We start from the raw sequence: 15,118 nt of genomic DNA, 5'->3' as shown, positions 1-15,118 counted from the left end.
AGTGGCTCCCGACAAGGAGAAGCGGCAGCCTCCAAAAAGGCTCTAGCGGATATCGAAGTCGCCCGACCCCACTGAGGAGACAGAAACGAGGAATCCGGAAAGAGGTCAACCACAGGCATGGACGCCGGTGTCTATGAACGGATGGACACCAGCGGTAATGGATGTGTTGACAGCGGCGTCGATGGGGGCCATGCCGGAGTCGACTTGACTTTAACGGCCTCAACGAAGGACGCTACCTGGACGTCGACAGGCATCGGATGATGCGGTGCCTCAGACGTGGGCTCAGGCTTAGAGCTGGGTGTGGTTTTGGGCGTGGAGCCCGGCTTTTGGTCCAGCGTGGAGCCCAACTCCGAGCTCGGCGTCGCCGACGCCGCCTCCGCCGCCCGCGGAGGAAGCCGCACAGGGCTATGCATTGACTGGCGTTGAGAACCTGGTGTCGAACCTGGCGTCGCTTCCGCCGTCCGCGCAGGAAGCCGCACAGGGCTATGTGCTTACTGGCTGAGTGTGCTAGAGTGACCAGGATATTTTGGTCCACGGCCCAACGTCATCGCCTCGGCTCTGGAGTCGGTGAACACAACCCTGGTCGAGGAAGGATAGGCCGACGAGGGCCCGGCCTGAGTACCCTCAGCCTCTGTGGGGCCCGAAGGCGCACCAAGGAGAGAGGGGGACTCAGGCCTGAAGAGCTGGCTTCCATTTGGGCGTGCATCACTCAAACTCCTGGAAAAGGAGGTTACGGAGGAGGTGACCTCTGGGCGTCCGTAGCTGACCCCATATGAGAGGAATGGGCACATGTGGCACGCCTACGGGAGGTGGACCTCAGTGGACGCTTGCGGCTCCGCTTACCTTTTTTAGGGCGCCGGTCGCGGGGGCGGCCTCGGGAACAAGACCTCTCTGGAGAGGGAGAGCGGCGATGAGAAGAGACTGGGCCGGACAGCCGCGCGGCCAATAGCTTCATACGGCGCTCCCGAAGGGACTTAGGCTTCATTGATTGAAAGTCGCCGCATTGCTTGGAATCGTGGGGCACACCAAGGCACCCCATGCAAATAAGGTGCGGATCAGTGCCAGATATCCGACGCGCACAGGCCTCACAGGCTTTGAACCAGGAGGGCAATGCACACTGTTCTGGTACGACACCACAGTGTTGAGAAGGCCCGAAACTAGGCCAGGACCTGCTGGTTTTGTTGTGACGCAGAAAAGAAGAAAATTGATGTTGCCTTCTCCGGACACTGAGGCAGCACCTGCACAACCGTGTCCCACACAGAATGGGAATAATGGCCCAAGAGGCATGTGGTGTTCACAGACCGCAGCCCTGAACTCATGGAAGTAAAAATTTACTTCCCAAACTGTTCCAGTTTCTTGGATTCCCTGTCCAGAGGTGCGGAAGGGAATGCACTCGGAATGCAGAGGCTTAGACGACTAAGCTCTCAGGGATTGGGTCTTTGGAGAGGAAAATGGGGTCGCCCGGGGCCAGGCGATGGTGTCGGGCCACATTCTTATCCACAGGAGCTCCTGTGTTGGGCCTGGAACAGGTGGCCAAAAGAACGTCCGAAAGTGCGTCATTAAAGAGCAGCAGCGGGCTCCGTTGAGGAAGATGCTGACTGGAGCACTTCTGTCAGGAAGTTAGTCCTGACTGCCACTGTACGTAGCTCGGGCTGCTCTACGCAACAGAATATGTACACCTTCCTCTGTAGCCACGGTAGAAAAAGATAGTGTGCAAGGTTCAGGAGTAAAATCCAAGTCACCTGCATCCTCCAAATCCTCTTCCCAGTCCGGGTCTAACTCGCACTGGGCTGCAAGAGGGTCCTCAGATCCCTCCCTACCCTCCCCGTCCTCCCCAACCTGCTGAGCTGGTGGAAAAGAGGGAGCTGGATGGAGAAAGGGATAAAAATTTCCTAACTGCGTCTGAACCGGTGTTGATCGACACCGGTTGCACCGTCTCCACGTCGAGGTTGAAGACGGAGACGGCGTCAACATGGGTGGAGGTCGTACGAAGCCAACCAACATCGGCTGGGATCCATGCATGGATTCATGGGGGTCTCTCGGCGTCGAGACCGGAGTTGTTGACGAAGTCGGGCCAGAGCAGACGACGCAGAACAGCGACCCCTAGTCCGACCCCGTGCCGACAGGGCCCAACAGCCCAAAGACTTGTGTCATGGCTGACAGGAATTCCTGCAACTGGGACAGTCACCGATGGACCTGGAAAGGGCGGGAAGCCCATCGGCAACTGCATAGGCTCTGCCGGAGCTGCGGGGGTGGTACCGACCCCACCCTCAGCTGTGTCGTGTGACAGCCTAGGGGAAGGCTAAAGAGCGACAACACTTCTTCGACTTCTTGTGCTTCACCTTACCTGACTCCAAGTGCAAAGACTTCGTTGAACGATGATGATGGCGGCTCGGCGACCGGTCCCTCGACATCCCACAGGACTGGGACCTTGAACGGCGCCGAGCCGACTCCCAGGCCTCCAGCAACTTTTGGGGCTGCCCCTGCAAAGTTTTCTGAGCCATGGCCCAGCCTTTTGGGCACGACTTGGAGTCGTAGGTGCGCCCCAGGCAGTAGAGACACTCACGGTATGGGTCAGTCACCAACATCATGCGGGGACAAGCCGCGCAAGACTTAAAACTGGGCATCCCTATACACCAGGATTTGAAGACTCAAAAAACAGAGACAAAAATCCCAAAAATAACTCAGTCAAATAGTGACTGGGGGTACTGTTCTCTCCGGATCTGCGCTTGCTGGCACGGAAAAAGAAAGAACTGACATAAAGCGTGCATGTGAGGGTCTAAGTAGCTCCAGCAACATCATCTCAGCAACTGAGACGCCATAGAAAGTACACAGAGCCGCACAACGCCTACCGACGCGCAGGGGTACTGCTGACGGAAACTTTCCGGATCCATCACTAACGTGTTTCTTTCTGATTTTCCAGGCTGTAATGTCTAGGAAACGTGTGCAGAGATGCCCACGTTGTCGCATGGCAGTTCTCAAAGAGTGGGACTCCACATGCCAGCGCAGTAGTTGCTGCCGTAGCCCTAGTAGAATGAGCACGCAACCTCACTGGAGGATCATTCTTAGCGAAAGCATAGCAGATGTTTATACAAAGGACAACCCATTGAGAGATGGTATGTTGTTGAACAGCCCGGCCTTTCTTGTAACCTACATATCCAATAAAGAGTTGATCATCCACCCGGAAATCTTTGGTGCGGGCAAGGTAGAATGACAGTGCACGTTTAGGAACCAGACGGTGTAGTCTCTCCTCCTCCTTGGAAGGGTACGGGGTGGGAAATAGGTGGGCAAAGTGATAGATTGACCTCCATGAAATGGTGTAACAACTTTAGGAAGAAACAAAGGCCTTGTTCTAAGCACCACTTTGTCCGGATGCACAGAGAAGAAAAGGGGCTTGGAAGACAGAGCTTGAAGTTCACTCACCCTGCAAGCAGAGGTGATGCCTACAAGGAAGGCAGTTTGGAGAGTGAGGAGCCTGAGAGGACAGTTTTGAAGAGGCTCTAAGGAGCACACAAAGAATTGTATGAACAAGATTCAAGTCCCACAGTGGCATTATGAAAGGAGATGGAGGAAACAGACAACTGTTGCCCTAAAGAACCTAGTACCAATAGGAGACATGAACAAGGATGGCTGATCTGGCAGCCAAATAAAAGCAGAGATATTTGCAAGGTAACCTTTGAGAGTGCCCAGAGCAGAGCCCTGCTTGGCCAAAGAAAGTATATACAAAAGGACCTCTGATAGAGGGGCAGAAAGGGGATCCACAGCATTTGCTGCGCACCAAGCCACAAAGTTGTCCTATCTACAGGAGTATACGGATTTAGTGGAGGGACGCCTGGCTGCCAAGATGACATTACAGACTATGGGCGGGAGGTCGAAAGCTGTCAACTGTCGCCACTCAATCTCCACAAAAGGAGGTGGAAACTGGACAGGTTCGGGTGGAGAACCGTCCCCTATCGGGAGAGGCAGAAGGGAATGCACCCTTAGAAGAGGCATGTACTACCAAGCTCTCTGGGGAAGGGTGCTGGGTCAAGAACATTGGTTCGCCCAGGGCAGAGGTGGTGGCAACTGTCCTTTCCACAGGAGCTCCTGTGCCGAGCTTGGACCAAGTGCCCAGGAGGACATCAGTGAGGGCCTCATTGAACAGCAATAGAGTTTCAGAAGAGGAAGCCGCAGGGTGAAGCACCTCTGTCAGGAGGTTAGTCCTGACTGCCACCACAGGGAGCTCAATGCCCAAGAACTCGGCTGCCCTTCTCACCACCACAGCATAGGACCCCCCTCCTCCATAGCCACGGTAGGGGAGAAAGCAAACCAGTGTCTGGAGATGTGTCCAGACCACTGGCATCACCCAAATCCTCTCACCAGTCTGGTTCTTCTAGATGGTCAGTTAATGAGTCCAGTGACCCCTCCCAGTCCTCGTCACTACCCTCTGGTCTGTAGCGAACACCAGGGATGAACAGGGGAACAGATGTACCGTCCGGCATCGGCTCCAACGTCAACGGACATCAATCCTGCTCCATGTCTAACTCTGGGATAAGGATAATGACATCGTCAGCCAGGGGCACGGATGACGCCGGGGGCATTGTCATCTGGATCGGCACCGGGAAGGTTGAGTAGGATCGACTGGCGCTGATCCTGATCCAGGCCTGGATCCGCTGAGGCCCTCCAGCGCTGGGGCCGGAGTCTCTGGCATTGAAGGCCCAGCACCCTCAACCTGCTCTGCGGTGCCCGAAGGCATGCTGGCGGAGTCGGGCTGCCCAAAGACAAGGTGTAAGGCCTTGTAGAATTGCTTAAGTTGGGCAGGGGACGCTCAGACTCCCGGAAAGGGTGAGAGACGCAGAGTCATCCCTTAATTAGGTGCCGCAGACGGAGCCTTTGAGCAACAACGCTCCTAGTCCCAAGTCGCGGCAGCTGACCGAAGGGGAGAAGGTGAAGAGCACTTGTGCTTCTTCATGTTCTTCTTGTGTTTCGATTTACCCGAAGACCTCAACGACTTTGAGTGCAACGAGGAGTGGGGGCTCTGCGAACGGTATGGAGACCTTCCTCTCGAACGAGACCAGGAACGATGCAGAGCTGACCGTCGAGCCTCCAACAACTTTCGCTACTGCTCCCGCAAAGTCTTCGGGTGCATGGCCCGGCAGTCGGAGCCCAACTTTGGGTTGTGGTTGCGCTCCAGACATCACAAGCACACGAGGTGCGGGTCTGTCACAGACATCATCTTGTGACAGGACCCGCAAGGCTTGAAACCGGTCTGTAGGTGAGACATCCCTAGCGCACAAGGAGTCCAAGACTAAATAAAGATGCCGACAAAAGTTGCCTCAAAGGTTAGCCAAAAAAAGGTTAAGGGGTATTTCTCTCCGGATCTGCGCAAGGCTGGTGCTGAAAAAGAAAGAACTGACTTCCGCACGCATGGGAGGTGTCTATGTAGGCAACGCAAAATTATCCCAGCTACCACGATGCCAACGAGAGACGCGGAGTCGACAGACGCCATCTACCGACATGAAGGGGTACTGCTAAAGAAATATCTTCGGATCCAGACTGATGCATGGGGGAAATAATACGTTAAGGAATCTATAACTAACTGTCTCTTTCAGTTTATAGATTCTTATAAAAAATCCACATTGGATTTCAATTAAAGCTACACTTTTTCCGTCAGGGAAAGTATACCCTTCCAAGTCAGTCCATGAAGGAAAGCGGAACGGTGATTTGCATATCAAATTCCCTTCACTCATACCACATCAACTTTTGTCCTCTGGGTAAAAAATGTATTCCCATATTAGAAACTTGCACCCATATAATGGGCAAATTATTTGCACCCAGTACACTTTTGTTTTTTAAGCCAGTGTATTTACCTTTGTTTTGCAAATTATGAGAAAATGCCAACATTTGCTGAAGATGGACAAACTTTAGTTACCGAAACAAAGAGTATATTGTCATGGCGGGTGGTCGGATTAGGGGTGGTACATCATCAATGGACCATCATTGCGAACACTATGCTGCCTATCTCCAGCTATAGATATTCAACTATTGGACATGTCCATAATAGAAGCTGTCAAACCCATCATGGCTCCATTAATAGGAGACCGGGTACCTTTTTGAAGTATTACTGAAGGTAATGCTGTGCAATGACAATTTCTTTGTCTATTTTTTGCAACCAAAGAGAATGTGCCAAGTTTTCAAAAGCTAGGACCAAGCGCATGCTGTCACAGAAGCATTTTGCTAGCCCCAATTTCAAGTACAAACGTTTTTATAGCTTTTAATGACTGTGTAGATAATTCTTCTCCAGATAAATGTTTAAGTGGTAACTCATACCATAGGCCATCTCTCACACCTGCAAAAAAACTTGAAGCTAGAGTAGCCTTGCAAAATACCATTTGGGTGGCTGGAAGCAAGTTATTCCTCCATAAGCCAGGTCACAACAGCAAATTACTCAATATGATCTGCTTCATTTGGAATGAGAAGGCGACTTCCTGAGTAAGCACAGCAGACACCTCAAGTGCTGAAGCCACATAGATCACACAAGGCTCATCTGTATAACCTTGATGTCAGACAAACAAAGCAGGCATTTATGAGAACTCCACACCACTGTCAAGGACTAGTGATACAGCTGGAAAATGCTACTCACACGACCCACAAGTCCTGAAATAAATACCCAGGATGAGTACCACAATAATGTTAACAAATGTCCACATATTCGGAGCAGGACAGCCCGGAGCATCAAATTAAAGTATTCCTTTGCCAGAAGAGAACATGAAATAAGTTGTGCCTTTCATTGCCACCTGCAAAAAATAGAAAATGAAGGGGTGTTCTACTATGTGGAGCCATCGGGTAATATGTACTTGGCCATAACGTCGGAGGAAACGTTGATGGTAGGGCAAATCGGCACTATACATGTATATTTTACAATATATTTTTATTGTTTGACTTTTTCAACAATACATCACATCAACACAAGTTGACATGCGTCAACAAAAGAGGCACAGATGACTCCTGCAATGAGCATCATCTGTAGGTCTTGTGTGTTCTGTAAAAGGTTTCATCATCCGAGAACTAATGGACCATAGAGTGAAGGGTGAGATTCCACTGAGTGATTATAGAATATAACACATTTATACCATCACAAAGACACAAACAATACTTCCACATTTTTGTAAAGGTTGCTACAATGCAAATCTAGTGAGGTAAATACACTGCACTGCCTCTGACCTGTGATCGTAAACAGTCTGAATGTCAATTACAAACCCAATAAAAACGTAAGCTTATTATGCACCCTAAACCAACTGAAAGACATGTACTTGGACTGAGAGTTAGGAATTGGTGGATTAGATGTAAACAGTGATCATGAATGACAATCTAAAAACTGAACACCCAACGCCAACTGGAAGACATATACTTGACCCCAATTTCAAGGAGCTTTAAAAATTGGCCGAATTAATTGTCAACATCCCTAAATTTCAAAAGGGAAGCACAAAGCAGGAGGTGCAGGTTAGTGGTAGGCCACACAGTTTCATGTTGAAATTGACAATGGATGATTCGGTGAATTGGGATTAGAACACTGGAATGTATAGAGCACCACTCAAGACAAAGAAGTTGAATTTGTGCTGATATAGAGTTTCAGCTCCAACATTCCAATGCTTGTTTTTCTGTTTCCCAATTTATTTTGCAACATTCTTCCTTATGTGGACAGAATGTTCTAATAGCATTAGAGTCTTTCTACTTTAGGCTTTAACAGTTGGTAAATGCACTCGCTCCGTCTTTCTCAGGCTTAAACCCGAGAAGAGGGCTTAAACAGCTGTTATAGCTTTTGGCAGAAGGCTATAATGTATTAGAATACTGGACTGTTGGTGCTCTACTGAAGACAAACGAGTGGGTCTGGAAAATAACGGTTGGTATCGACCTTTGGCTTTAACATTTCAAATTGGTCTTTCTTTCGGTCTCTCCTTTTCCTTGAAATATCTTTATTCGGCAACTTAATCACCATAAAAGAATACATATAAAATACATTTGCAATACTCCAATAAAATTATTAAAATACGAATAAAAAAGGAGGTACACCACAGTCACTAGATTGCTACCAGCGGTTGTATCCTCAGACCGTTGGTCCCCCCCGAGTGCAATTTCAATAAACGGGAGCGCGTCATCCATGCACTACCCAAAAACTTTGCCACCCCACATATCATAAAGGAAGATGAAGAGTCCGTAGAGAGTACACGAAGTGCCTGGCTATGGCACCTCAACCCCAGTTCTCTGCAAACAGGTTTCAGCCAAAATTTCCGCGCCCCTTTGTAAGCTGGACAGGCAAAAAATAGATGGGCCACAGACTCTGTTGGTGCTACACAGCCAGGGCATGAACGCTTGGGGGCATCAGAGTTTGACCACCTCACCGTGAAGTTGTGCACCGGAAGCGTCCCATATCGCAGTTTTAGATATAGTGCTCGATCTAAGGGTTTGGTTATCAGGTCGAGGAAGGGCTCCAATTTTCTCACACATTTAACTAACAAAAATTGGTCCGTGAGTGAGCCCCCATCCGTAACCCTCAGTGCATTACTCTGCACCCAGTCCCAATATAACTTTTTGATCACCTCCTTGGGTGGCGGCAATTGTGACTCCCAAGCATCCCTTAGTCCTAACTTGAGAACCAGGTCTTTCAATTTATTCAACCATCCTATTTTTTTACCCGTGTCCAGTTGGAGAAGCTCATCCAACCCCTCACCATACTTTGCAAGCTCCTCAGTCCTTCTTAAACGAGTCCAAAAGAGCAACGGGCGTAGCCTTACCAGGTCCTTTAGTGCTCTTCTGCCCAGATCTAGTCTCAGGGGGATTAGTGGGGTGGAAGCAGGAAGAGCCACCACCTTCCTTAGGAAATTATTTTCCGCTGTCGAAAGATCTGAAACATTTTCGAACCCCCAGAGTTCGGAGCCGTATAATGCAGCTGGAAGGATCTGACCCTCGTAGATGGCCATGGCCGGGGAGACAGGTTTACTACATGATTCACGGAGTTCCCTCAAAATCACCCCCGATACTCTTTGGTGGCTGAGTAACATTTTGGCCAAGTGATCCTTCCAGGTCATTCGACTGTTTATCCGGACACCGAGATAGTCAAAAGACTCGACCAACTCCAAAGGAACACCATTAAGCAGGAAGTTATTTTTGAATCTTTTAGAGGGGGAGAGTGCCATCAATTTAGTTTTTGAGGTATTGATGGTTAGGCCTCGGATGGTACAAAAGGAGCTAAACCGGTTCAAGAGTTTTTGCAGACCCACTGGGGATTTGGAGATTAATAAGGTGTCGTTGGCGAAGAGTAAAGTGGGGATTCTTTCCCCCGCCAGGGATGGGGCATCCGTCTCCTCCCCCTTCAGATGGTCCACCACTCCATTCACGAATAGGGAGAAAAGGGTCTGAGCCATAACACAGCCCTGGCGTACTCCTCTCCTCACAGGGACCCTATCTGTTAACTGTCCCTGGGATCCCCATCTGACCCTCGTGTAATTCCCCTCATGGAGCTTTACGATTAGGTTCAGGAGGCCACTGGGAAATCCCATCTCTCCTAGGATCTCCCATAATTTTGCGCGGGGGACCAGGTCGAAAGCCGTTTTGAGATCTATGAAGGCCATGTATAAGCTGCCTTTCATGATGGTAACTGCCTTCCAATAGATAACAAAAAAGCGAAAGACCTGGTCCATCGTGCCTACCTTTCCTCTGAACCCCGCTTGTAGGTGGGAGAGAATACTGGCCTCCTCCATCCAGTCTCCTACTCTTGAGATGATGACCCTACCAACCACTTTCTGAATTATATCTATCAGACTGATAGGTCTGTAGTTCGCAGGGTCATCTCTTGCACCCTTCTTGAACACGGTTACTACCTCTGCCCCCTTCCAAGAGTCTGGCACCTGGTGACCCCTGGTAATCAGGTTCATTATGGCGGCGATTAATTTGGCCCAAGCCTGCGGCTCCGCTATCAACAGGTCTCCAGGAATCCCATCTTGCCCAGCTGCTTTCTTGGGGGTTAGATGTTTGATCGCCGTCACTACTTCTGTGGTTGTAAATGGGAGATCGTCCACCCCTAAGAAATCTCCATCACCCAAACTATCTACCCCAGGGCTGGCTGTTTCCTCATTACCTCCATATAGGGATGAGAAATGATCAAACCATTGCTGACTGGTTATATGTGCAGCCAATGGTTGCGATTTCCTCTGCCTAGTTCTATTGATCAGATCCCAAAAAAGGTTCGGGTTCCTACTGCTCACAGCATTGGATAGGTCCTGCCAATGCTGTTCCTCCCACTCACGTTTGGCCAGTGATAATGCTTTTAGGTATTCCTTCCTGGCCGCTCTAACCAGCAAAGGATCCCCAGAAATCAGGGCTTTTGTCAGGTTTTTTCTTTTGCCCTTACACTGGACTGTATACCAGGGTTTATTAGAAGAGGGGGGGTTTAACAGTATCCCTATTGCTTTTCCCTTTCGAGGTAAAGAATTGACCGACACGATCTATTGTGGTTTTATAAGCTGAGTCAAAGGAGGGGTATGGGGACCTGCTAATCTGATTTTCACCAACCCAGACCTCCAAATCAGAAGACAAGCCCTCAACCAATGATTTTATGGCCCCTAGATCATCCTCCTTTAGATTAGCCTTATCCCATTTCAATCTACGGTTGTTGTTATATGGGATAATCTCTTTAGATGTTTTTAAGGTGACATTCACCCTCCTATCTTTGAGGGTACCCCAATTAAACTTACAACACAAGGGGTTGTGGTCGCTGTCCTGACTTGGGAGGACTTCCATATCAATAAGGTCTGCCCAAAAGCTAACATCCATTAGGATGTAGTCAATTCGGGACGGCCCAGTAAGTCTGTTGAAGGTCAGTGCCCCTGCCTGATCGGATATAGTCCTGCCATTGAGGGCTCTTAACTTGTGGTCCCTAGTCAGTGCATTGATTTGGATTGCCCTAGCTGACCATTTCCTAATGAGGGGCAAGGATAGGGTTGGGATGGACCATTTTGAATCCTCCTCTTCAATACCCAGGGGGTCATCTCCGAGGAGGGGTTCAAACGTGCAATTAAAATCACCCCCCACGATGATTTTTGCTGATGAAGGGCAATTAGCTAGGGCGGAGTCCAGAGCTGTTAAAGTCAGAGAGGCAGAGTCCCCAGGTGACCCTCTAGCGTAAACATTGAAAAGGTCAAACCTACTACCCTCCACCTTACCTCTAGAGGAGAGGTGGAGTATGTCATTACACTCCAAGTTGTGGCGTGTAACCACCCAATCCAGTTCTATTTTAATCCAGACCAAGAGGCCACCCGCTGGTCTACACTTTCCCTTGCTTACTGCTGGCAAAAAGTGGGTGGCATACCCCGATTTGTATAATGGTAATAGACTCCAAGTTTCCTGAAACAGGCAAACATCAAACCTCTCAATGAACGTGTGCCACTCTGGAATTTCTAACTTCCTTTTTAACCCTGCAATGTTCCAAGAAAGGAGGTTTACTACCCGCCGTCCTTTAGGCACTATTGTGTACCCCCCCCCCATTCACACCCCCATTATCCGCCATGGTCTTGCAGCTCCCCCTCTCCTGTGCCAGGGGAATAGGGGTTACGGGGCAATCAACCATGCTAGTCATAGGCCCAGCTAAGATAGAAACCTCAGTAATGTTGTTAGTAACAACAGTTTGAGCTGGCATAGGACTACCTTTCCCTGTATCTATATTCCCACAGAGTCGTCTTGGGGCCTCCTCCCCTGGGAGTTCCCTTGCCTCCCCCCCGGGCACTGAACTTCAATCGCAATCTTCCAACCCGGAAAGCTGAGAAAACCGATTGTAAGTGTCCAGTGGGGTAAAAGGTCTCAGATGATTCATCCTGGTGCCATGGTTCATTGTGTGTCTATAAGGTACCGTAGACCAGGCAGGGTGCTGGTCAGGCATCAAGGCAAAGTGTTGCCCGAAATGGGGATAATTGTTATTGTAGGGCAAGGTAAAAGGTAGTCTATAGGATTGAGATTTATTTGGATATTTAAATGGAGTATCCTCTGACCTGGGATAGAAGTATGTTAGGGCCCGGGGGATAATGCAAGTTCCCCCGTTTCCTGGAGGCCAGTTTAAGATATAATCAACAGCCCGAGGGTCTCTAAAGTTGACCACCACTAGATCCCCCTCCATATTTTTAGTTCTGCTCCCCAGCCAGTTAATCCGTCTGACATGGACTATGTCTCCATCTATATTGGGCGCTATCGGCCTATGCGTCCTCAACCAATGAATAATTTTATTCTTGAGGTCAGCATATCCCTCCTTCTTATTTTCTGCTAACTGGGGGACCCCAGTCAAGACCACCACAAAGGGCACTGCTTCAGGGGGAATCTCTACTTGTGGCACCTTTTTATGTGGTATTCTATTATTTTTACCTTCCCCTTGGGCGTCCTGGTTGTTACTTGCCGGGGCCTTTAAGATAGATTTTTTTGGGGCGTCACCTGATTCAGTTACTGGTGTCTTTACATGTTTTGGAGGCAGTGGATTTTGGGAGGGAAGGTCAACTCTACCCTGGGCCTGTAAAGTTTGCTTGGCCGGCTGAGCTGGGGCAGATGGATTCTTATGAACAGAGGTGGGGGGGGGGGCTTCTCGAGGGTGTAGGATGCGCCACCCACTCCCCTGGGTTTTAGTCAGGGTGGCCATACTGGTTATGGCGGCTTCCAATATGGCCAGTCTGATTTCCACCTTTTTAATGGACTCATTGATTGGTACAAGGAGAGATCTCAACAAAAACTCCAAGTTTCCTATCAATGTGGGGGGGGGGGGGGGCTGGAATATCAGCTGCTGTATCTCTAGTATTACTATCAGGAGCCACCGGCTTTATAGCTACTTCAGATGAACTATAAACCAATGGTAGTATTACTGCTGGTGTAGAGTCATGAACCTCTGCTGGGATAGTCTCAGTTAAAATGGGGTTTTTTGCCCTTTTACCAAACTCAATATGCGGGGTTTTGGCTTTACCTGGAACCACCCTTTGTTTCCTCCTTTTTTTACTAGGTGGAGGGCGGTGGATCTGAGCAGCAAGTAAAGGCTTGTGTTTCTGTTTCCTAGGTTTAGATTTGACCATAATGGAACTTGGACTAGGGGTAGGAGAGACTATTGTGATGTTATCCAAAGGTAGACAGGGTGTGGATACAAAGTCCCGGAACAATAGGGGAACGCCTTCTTGACTAGCGTTATCCTCACTCAAGTCAACAGAGCCTCCCTCCCGGGTCAAAACAAGCAGGGAACTATCCGTGAGGGGTCTATGCTTCATACTCTCAACTGAGCGACGCCGCTCTGCCCTACGTTCTGCTAGAATAGAATCCTTTTCACCCTCACTCTTCTTGGGAAAGTAGTTCTCCAATGACCCATTGCATAATCTTCCTTTTTTGCCAGGGGTTTCCTCCTCTGTCGTCATATTAAGCGAGTGGCAGGACAAAGGACACTGAATTACAGATGTTAAAGAGTTGGCCCAGCCCGGCCTCCTCTGGCCTTAGAGGGCCCGCCCTTTGCCCGGGCTTAGCCCCGGGCGTCCCGCGTAGCGGGGATCGACTGTTCCTAATAAGGGGATGAGGCGGTCAGGGGCGGGGCAACAGGGAGAGCGTCCAGGTAAAGGGGATGGCTACACAGGGACTCCTGGGAAATGGAGTCCCTGTTCCTCACCTGCGCTCGCAGCCCTGAGTAAGTGTTTTTCTCCCGCCCTGTGGGACACGCAGGCAAAGGTCCTTCTCCTCCTCACTAAGGCAGCCCAGCAACACGGGTGATGCGGGACCCGCGCAGCGGGTACCGCGAGGTGCAGGCGGAGGCAAAGTGAATCCGACAGCAGGAACGTTGCAGGGATTATCCGTGAGCTCCCTGGTCAGTGGCAATCCGTTTAGGCGTCTCCCAATCTTCCTTGGCAAGCGGCAGCTTTAGCCCGGCGGTCGGGGGCGGGGCTACAGGGAGAGCGTCCAGGTGCAGGGGATAGCTACACAGGGACTCCTGGGAAATGGAGTCCCTGTTCCTCACCTGCGCTCGCAGCCCTGAGTAAGTGTTTTTCTCCCGCCCTGTGGGACACGCAGGCAAAGGTCCTTCTCCTCCTCACTAAGGTAGCCCAGCAACACGGGCGATGCGGGACCCGCGCAGCGGGTACCGCGAGGTGCAGGCGGAGGCAAAGTGAATCCGACAGCAGGAACGTTGCAGGGATTATCCGGTGAGCTCCCTGGTCAGTGGCAATCCGTTTAGGCGTCTCCTTTTCAATTTAGAATGTTCAACGGCCTGTGAGTGGAATGTTCTAATAGCAATATAGCCTTTTTGTCTCAGGCTATGTCTTTCGTTATAACCCTCAGCAGCAGGTTATGATGCTATATTATCCCACCCCTGCTACTAGAGCTGCTGAATTGTAAATGGGTACACATTAGAAACAACTGCTAGGTCCTTATGCCACAAGTTATACTCTTCAGTCAATTCTTCAAATGCAATTTCACAACAATTTGTAGAACCTTACTACTGCTTGCCACTGCTGTTGCCGACAAAGAAGATGGACGAGTAATTCTTTGCTAGCAATAAGCCTTTTTATTTCAACAGTAAGGCAGTGTTGTCACACTGCTACCCACATTCAATTGTTGGTGGGTATTTTGATTAAAATAACAGTGAACAAAAACTTCACCTTAAGTAGAAGAAAACAACCCTTTAGAGCAAGCTGCATAAATATGTACATCTCATCGACTCTATATACAATCCGTTCTATCATACAACGTGGTTCAAAACAGCTATATTATCCACAATGTTTTCGTACAAAAGATAGATGCGTCCTTGTACAGTTCAAACAATATATTGTGTTACGCCTCTTTTTATACAAACTAGAAAGTTGATAATACTAACTTTAAAGGTTTTCGCTCTTAGTTTAACAGTTTTTATTCAGATTGCACAATTAAATTATAGCACGTAGCACGAATACATGGGCCACTGAAAGGAGACAGGACAATTACTTAGACAATTCAGAGTGCAAATGAGTTTATGAAAGTTTACAAAAATATTGCCCACCATTTGTGGACATTAAAAGCGAACATAACCTCCAAAGTATGGCTCTATGAATTCTAGAGCTTCAGACAAGAAAAGTAGCAATATTTCTACTTTTCT

The sequence above is a fragment of the Lissotriton vulgaris genome, chromosome 11 (genome assembly GCF_964263255.1).
Source record: "Lissotriton vulgaris chromosome 11, aLisVul1.2, whole genome shotgun sequence".
Classification (NCBI taxonomy): Eukaryota; Metazoa; Chordata; class Amphibia; order Caudata; family Salamandridae; genus Lissotriton; species Lissotriton vulgaris.
Note: the sequence above shows the minus strand (reverse complement) of the source record.